At 44.7% G+C, this 8,673-nt stretch overlaps 1 protein-coding gene across 1 annotated transcript in view; it reads left to right on the top strand.

Annotated features, from left to right (window-relative positions):
- LOC141122060 (uncharacterized) overlaps window positions 1–8,673 on the top strand; it is a 396,180-nt gene that overhangs the window by 339,502 nt on the left and 48,005 nt on the right. The gene's annotated exons all lie outside the window — the stretch shown is intronic.

The raw sequence follows: 8,673 nt of genomic DNA, 5'->3' as shown, positions 1-8,673 counted from the left end.
CAATGATGTCACCAATATAAATAGAATAAAACCCGCGCTATGTGTAACAACTCAAATACCTACAAAAATAACTTATACCGGACTGCTGCTGTAACAAAGGTAAGTATTCCCTTTATCAACTAGAAGAGCATTATGTGTCACAGCGCTGTCCTATTGTGTGTGCACATAAATCATCACAAATACACTAAAATATGTGGAGACATTCATATATAAAGTGCTAGGGGCTCAAATAATATTCTCTGCAGATCTACTGCTTCCACTTTACACCTACTTCTTTATTATTATAATATTTGCTGCTTTATTAAATAAACTAAAATCTGTGCAAATTCATGTAATCATACAATATTTTATACTCAATATAGTGTTCTCTGCAAGTCCACTGCTTCCAGTTTGCATCTACTTCAATGAACTTATTTTTCTCCATAAAATCCCCCAACCAATGAAAAGTTGATAAGGTGTAAAGTTCTCGGTGCTCCAAACTGTGCCAGCTGTAGTGTAGCCACGCCTTCTTGCACCTCTTACACACGTGATGGTGAGGGCGCCCCCTTAGTGGGGATTTTTATTGAATTGAGAAATGTTTTTGAGCAAATTAAGTTTGTTGAAGTAGATGCAAAGTGGAAGCAGTGGACTTGCAGAGAACACTATATCGAGCACATAATATTGTATGATTACATACATTTGCACAGGTTTTTACTTTATTTTATATAGCAACAAATATTATAAGATGAATGAAGTAGGTGCAAAGTGGAAGCAGTGGATCTGCAGGGAACAGTATCTTGAGCACAAAGCACTTTATGTTGTATATGAATTTACACATGGTGTGGTGGACAGAGAGGGGGGGTCTGATAGAGAAATAGAGAGGGAGGGAGGCTGAGAGAGGTTGTTAGAGAGAGAGATAGAGGGGGGACTGACAGAGAGGAAGGGCTAAAAGAGAAGGGAGGATTGAGAGAGAGAGCGGGCTGACAGAGGGGAGCGAGGGGGGAGATGAGTGAGATCCCTAGCCCTGTCCCTATCTGCAGTCCCTCCTTTGTCCCATTGTACTAGAATCTGTCTGCAGACCCGTGTGTGTATGATGATGATGTGATGGTACGGAACCTTCCATTCAGTGCCAGTCTGTCTTCTTGTGAAGATCCGCTTTGATCCTTTCAGCCAGTCAGCAGTGCCGGAGGAGCTTTTCTTCTGAGTCCTGGGCTCTCTCAGGTCCCCCCACCTATCTGCCCTCAGATCGCTGATTACTGCCGTGTGTGCCGATGGATGCCCACCTGCACCCCAAGGGCGTTGTGGATTGCTGCCGTAGTGCCACTAGCGCTGCACCTATTTGCCCCTCTAATCAGCCATCACACTGGGGACAGTACAACAGCGCCCCTTTACATTCTGCACCCGGCCCCAGGGTAGTGCCCCACCTGCCTCCCCCCATGCTATGCCACTGGAGCCACAGCCGAAATGTGGGAGAGTTGGGATGTCTGTTGGACCTCACCAATCAGGAGACTTTCCTGTCATCCTACATGATCCCTTCTGAGGATTGTTCTATCCTTCCAAACAAATGTATGAAATCACAGATGCATAGCTCCCAACTGTTCCTGATTTTGAGGGACTGTCCCTCAATGTCCCTCTGTCCCTCTTTCCTCCTCATCTGTCCCTCATTTTGGTCTAAACTTTATAGTTGTATATAAAATAAACTTTTTATCTTTCAAAAAATATTTCCCAGTGCTAAACCTTTCACCCAATTTCTAAATTGCTGCATTTGCAAATTCTAACAGTCAGTGTAAAGGAATAGTAGTGGTAAAAAGCACTTGTGGATTTAACCAATCATTTTTTTTGTATGATTCTCCTTTAAGGGGGCGTGGCAGGGTGTGTGTCCGATGCCTACATACTTTTACTAATAGGTGTCCCACATTCCCATCTCAAAAACTTGTGACGTATGTCGATGAGTCCTCCTTCTATATGATCTAGAAGATCTTGAATCACAATGCCTTTATGGCTGAAGTGGATGACTCAGTTTATATATTTTTATATTGTTTTATTACAGCTTTTTTTCACATGTAATTATTTTATTTATATAAGCATATATGAGGAAGTGTTCTTACTTGGAGAGATCTCCACCACCATTCCTATGTAAACATTACACACTTGCAATTTATGTTTAACATGTTCATTATGAGTGGACTGATATATATTTTTATGATTTTTGATATATTTTTGCATTTTCTTCACCAAAAAGTTCAATTTTGGGAGTTATGTTTTTAACTTTGCCCTGTTATACCGGAATGGTTATTATGAGACGTTTCTTGGGGCTGCAATTCCACTGAACTCCACAAGATGGTGATCTTACTTCTACCCAGACAGGAAGTCTCTATGGAATACAGACAGGAAGTGACGTCAGGTACAGACAGGAAGTTCTGGGTGAAAGGTGAGTCGAGAGGAAGTAGAGAGGAGACATCGTTGGAAGTGGCAGTAGAGGAGGTAATAAGATCTTATTTTCTATTTACACCCAGTAACCCCCCGTCATGTCCGTCCTCTTCCTCCATAGTCACTGTGATGTCTTTTATCTCCAGCAGATGATGATACACACATATATAGTGTAGAAACCTAGATTAACCCCTTCAGGGTCAGAACATTTCCCCACTTATGGGGCCGGAACATTCTCTTCATTTTGGAGATAAATTCTAGTAATATGTTCCTCTAAACAAACAGCACTGACAATAAATAGACAAGACAATGACCATCCTGACCATACATGGCCTACAAAGGACAATTATTACACTACACAGGCTGTTGGTCTCTGATGGTCCTCTCACCCCACCTGCACATACTTTTCTCACCTCCTTAAAGGAGAAGTCCAGCTTGAGATCTCTTGGCTGGGCTTCTCCTATGGGTTACAGGAGTACAATTCGTTTTGCACTCTTGTGACCTGTTTTCAGCAGAGAGCGGGATGAAGTCCTCTCTCTGGGGACATCACTGGAATCAGTCCAGGCACCGCATCATCACCACAATGAAGTCTGGATCTTCCAGGTGTCTGGACTGATGGCCATCTCAGCCTCTCAGCGAGCCACTGAGAGACTGAGACGGGCGCTCCCCATCCCTCCACATCTCCAGTGAGTGCGGGGGACAGAGCTGTGAGAACCGAGCCATCGCAGATGTTAGATCGATCGGTTCTCAGTGAAGAGGTGCCGGGGGACCGATGCTGCATCCACCTAGGTAAGTATGAATCTGAAAGAAAAAACATCATACTTCTCTTTTAAAGACCTTCTGCCAGCAAGTGAAGGAAGCCTTCACTTCACCATTTCACCGTTCTAGAAATATGTTACAGGATACAAAATAGACCAAGAGAACAAACCCCTCCCCCTGCTGTCCTCCTACCAGCACTGAAATAAAAATCACACACCAGTAATGTGCACTACAAGGTCCAGCCCAACAGACAGCAGTCTATGGTAACAGCATGATGAGGACAAATGTTCATTCCAACATACAAGGGTCCTGCAGCTTGTCAGATAAAGATCCGGGAAGATCCAAGGAGATTAAACAACAAAGAAATGACAGCGCGAGATCCTCATTAGAATGATGAAGTCATTTATTCCATAAAAACAAATAGTACACTTACATGTTATAATCTTCATAATCAGCATAGATGGCAGATGGGTTGTTATTGGAGAGAACAAAACTGACTCCTCCCTCCACAGTTCTGTACTCCGCCATCAGAATCCTCCTGCTATCCAATCCGATCCCTTCTCTTACTGCAGAGAGTGACAGTGACATCACTCCGATCAGTCAGCAGGCTGCCGGAGATTGGAGCCTTGCAGCCGGAGTTCTGGCAATTATCCTGATTAGCCGACAACTCCGACCAAAAGTCAGCAAGTTCCCCTTCCTGGACATCATGATGACCCGACATTGTCCTCACATCACTGCCTCAGAGCAAACAAGTCAAAGGAAGGATCGTATTTATCATTCCTTGTCTGCAGATCTAAAACTAATCAAATCCAGTTCAGAAACCAAACAAACCCAACATAGAAAGGGGAATATCTGATCCAGCAGGACAAGAGGGTCCCACACCTCAAAAATGTACCAAACAGTCCAAACTAAATGTGTTCCCATGGGGGGGAGTAGTTGTTAAATGTCCCTCAACCCTCCTATTACCCCCCTCACATCCACATCCTATTATTGTGTGACCAACACCATCCAAATAATTCTTACTTTGATTTCCCAAAGTTATCCATCCACAAGGAGACCTGTATAGATCCAATGACGGCACCAATGAGGATGGAGGAGGACCGGAGTCACATGACTGAGAAGATACTAAACCTCACCCTGGAGATCATCTACCTGCTGACCGGAGAGGTGAGGAGGATTCTGGGAGGTCACATGACATCACTCTCATCTCTATTAATAAAACACAGACCTGACCGGAGAGGTGAGGAGGATTCTGGGAGGTCACATGACATCACTCTTATCTCTATTAATAAAACACAGACCTGACCGGAGAGGTGAGGAGGATTCTGGGAGGTCACATGACATCACTCTTATCTCTATTAATAAAACACAGACCCGACCGGAGAGGTGAGGAGGATTCTGGGAGGTCACATGACATCACTCTTATCTCTATTAATAAAACACAGACCTGACCGGAGAGGTGAGGAGGATTCTGGGATTCTAACATAATATTCCTATTGGTTCCTCAATACAGAGATTTCCTCTTGTGAAGTCAGGTGATCATATGACCATCACAGTGCCTCCATGTGACTCCCTAAAACCTGAGAGACACAACATGGAGAAGATTCTAGAAGTCACCAAGAAGATGATGGAGCTGCTGACAGGAGAGGTGAGGAGGATTCTGGGAATTCTGGGACATTATCCAGTAACAGACAAGGGATGTGTCTGGATGGTGATTGTATCATTGTGTGTGTCAGGTTCCTATAAGGTGTCAGGATGTCACTGTCTATTTCTCCATGGAGGAGTGGGAGTATTTAGAAGGACACAAGGATCTCTACAAGGACGTCATGATGGACAATCAGCCGCCCCTCACATCACCGGGTAAGAGGAGACTTTATTGTAAAGGAGAGAGCAGTACGGAGGCTCCACCTAGATCCCCCATCATCTGATAAACACATAGAAACAATGTATTCAGTCAGTGTGTGTGTTTCCTACAGATGGATCCAGTAATGGGAACCCACCAGAGAGATGTCCCCGTCCTTTGTATTCCTGGGATTCCACACAGGAAGATCACACCATCCCTCACTGTTACAAGGTTGGTGGGATGGATCATCTAGAACATGGACTGCTAGAGATGATGTGTGGATTTTATATGTGATGTCACAATAATAAATCCTATTGTTTACAGATGATATTCTCTCTCATTTTCTTGATTTAGAGTGGAGATCCAATCGATATAGAATTTGAAGTTAAATCAGAAGAAGAAGAGAGGTATGTGAGGGATGATCAGCAGTCTATGGAGGAGGATGGAATAACGGGGACATTTATAGAGGAGGACACTCCTACAGAGATCAGCACAGGTGGGTCATTAACACTAAATACATTCCTCCACCCATACTGCTCACTGATTGGTCCAGAGTAGGGTGGGGACTGGGTGATATCAGCCTGTAATCCCCTGGTCACTTTCCTGAGCTGTGTTCCCCGTCCTGTATTCCTGGATTTCTCTCGGATAATCTTCCTTCTCTGTGCTGCAGACACAATTTATGTATCTAGACTGGATTTATGGAGATTCTGGGGTTCAGCTGGCAGCAAAATGTTGATTTTCACCATAAATGTTGTTCTACCTAGGCACCTTGGAAATGTGCTTTGGGTCTTCTGCCCCATGCCCGGGTCTAGTAAGATCTCTGACAGAACAATCCCCCCAGGATTACTTGCTCTGTTATTTGCTGGCTGTGTCGGGTGGAGGGATATGTCTGTATAGTCTCAGACCTAAGTCACTGAGTGCAGTCTCAGGAGATGGGAGGCAGCGGTGTGGGGCCTCTGCAACTTGTCTCATGTAAACATTTAATCTTCCACTGATTACTGAATACCAATATTATGAGTTATGACCCTTACACTGTATAATTTATATTGTACATTACATACTCCTGACCCCTGCACTATATACTCTGTTGTACATTACATACTCCTGACCCCTGCACTATATACTCTATGTCAGGGGTGCCAATGTGGCCCACGGCGTCCTCCGATGTGGCCTGACACGTCTTGCTCTGAGATGGTGGGTTGGCAAGCCCAGATCGCAGGTTCCAGACCCTCCATCTCCGAGCATCAGGAGCATCGTACCACTGCTAGAGGAAGCAGAGCCGATGCTTCCTGTATAGTGCCGGCTCCTTCACAGGCGGAGTGATACCAAATGTACTCTGCCTGTGACAGGAAGCATCGGCTCTGCTCTCTACTGCAGCCGCATGATTCTGTCACACTAATGCACGGGAACCCGCAATCTTGGACAAAAGCCAGCAGTGCCAGTATCCACCACCACTACCCACCAGCAGTACCCGCCAGCAGTACCATTACCCGCCAGCAGTACCAGCCAGCGGTATCTGCCAGCATTACCAGCCCTGGAGGACAGCCAACAGCAGCCACCAGTTATAACCACCTGGTGGACAGCAGCAACCAGCTGCAGGAATCCTGAGGAAGAAGTGAAGATCGAGGTCAGTTGAGATGCAGGTAAACTGCTGTGCATCAGTGTGAAAGCAGCCTTAGGCCCCTTTCACACGATCGGTCCGATTGGGTCTGCCTGTCTGTTTTTCAGGTGGACCCAATCAGACCCTACATTCACCTCTATAGAGCGGCAGATGTAAACGGACTTGTGTCTGCTTACACCCACCTATCTGCAATCCGATCTGCTTAAAAAACTGAAGGGGATCTGTCCCCTTCTGTCTGGGCGGATTGGAGGGCCCTTAGGGTAGAGCGGGCTGCATCTGTGTCTGCTCTACATATGCAGAGTGGACACAGACCTGCCATCCGCCCGCTACACTTATCGTGGCCCGCGACCTGTTACCAAGTCCCTAAAGTGGCCCTCGCTCCTCAAGAGGTTGAGCACCCCTGCTTTATGTGGTACATTACATACTCCTGACCCCTGCACTATATACTCTATGTTGTACATTACATACTCCTGACCCCTGCACTATATACTCTATGTTGTACATTACATCATTCTGATACTATATAGTCCTATCTGTTGTATCTTATACAATATGTTGTACATTACATACTCCTGACCCCTGCACTATATACTCTATGTTGTACATTATATCATTCTGATACTATATAGTCGTAGTTACATAGTAGGTGAGGTTGAAAAAAGACACACGTCCATCAAGTCCAACCTATGTGTGTGATTATATGTCAGTATTACATTGTATATCCCTGTATGTTGCAGTCATTCAGGTGATTATCTAATAGTTTCTTGAAGCTATCAATGCTCCCCGCTGAGACCACCGCCTGTGGAAGGGAATTCCACATCCTTGCCGCTCTTACAGTAAAGAACCCTCTACGTAGTTTAAGGTTAAACCTCTTTTCTTCTAATTGTAATGAGTGGCCACGAGTCTTATTAAACTCTCTTCTTCGAAAAAGTTTTATCCCTATTGTGGGGTCACCAGTACAGTATTTGTAAATTGAAATCATATCCCCTCTCAAGCGTCTCTTCTCCAGAGAGAATAAGTTCAGTGCTCGCAACCTTTCCTCATAACTAATATCCTCCAGACCCTTTATTAGCTTTGTTGCCCTTCTTTGTACTCGCTCCATTTCCAGTACATCCCTCCTGAGGACTGGTGCCCAGAACTGGACAGCATACTCCAGGTGCGGCTGGACCAGAGTCTTGTAGAGCGAGAGGATTATCGTTTTATCTCTGGAGTTGATCCCCTTTTTAATGCCAATATTCTGTTTGCTTTATTAGCAGCAGCTTGGCAGTGCATGTCATTGCTGAGCCTATCATCTACTAGGACCCCCAGGTCCTTTTCCATCCTAGATTCCCCCAGAGGTTCTCCCCCCCAGTGTATAGATTGCATTCATATTTTTGCCACCCAAATGCATTATTTTACATTTTTCTACATTGAACCTCATTTGCCATGTAGTCGCCCACCCCATTAATTTGTTCAGGTCTTCTTGCAAGGTTTCCACATTCTGCAGAGAAGTTATTGCCCTGCTTAGTTTAGTATCGTCTGCAAATACAGAGATTGAACTGTTTATCCCATCCTCCAGGTCGTTTATAAACAAATTAAATAGGATTGGTCCCAGCACAGAACCCTGGGGAACCCCACTACCCACCCCTGACCATTCTGAGTACTCCCCATTTATCACCACCCTCTGAACACGCCCTTGTAGCCAGTTTTCAATCCATGTACTCACCCTATGGTCCATGCCAACGCACCTTATTTTGTACAGTAAACGTTTATGGGGAACTGTGTCAAATGCTTTTGCAAAATCCAGATACACCACGTCTACGGGCCTTCCTTTATCTAGATGGCAACTCACCTCCTCATAGAAGGTTAATAGATTGGTTTGGCAAGAACGATTCTTCATGAATCCATGCTGATTACTGCTAATGATATCGTTCTTATTACTAAAATCTTTTATATAGTCCCTTATCATCCTCTCCAAGAGTTTACATACTATTGATGTTAGGCTAACTGGTCTGTAATTCCCAGGGATGTTTTTTGGGCCCTTTTTAAATATTGGTGCTAC

Source organism: Aquarana catesbeiana, unplaced genomic scaffold, assembly GCF_042186555.1.
Source record: "Aquarana catesbeiana isolate 2022-GZ unplaced genomic scaffold, ASM4218655v1 unanchor237, whole genome shotgun sequence".
Lineage (NCBI taxonomy): Eukaryota > Metazoa > Chordata > Amphibia > Anura > Ranidae > Aquarana > Aquarana catesbeiana.
The sequence above is the reverse complement of the archived record's forward strand: the minus strand, read 5'-3'. Positions and strand labels throughout refer to the sequence as shown.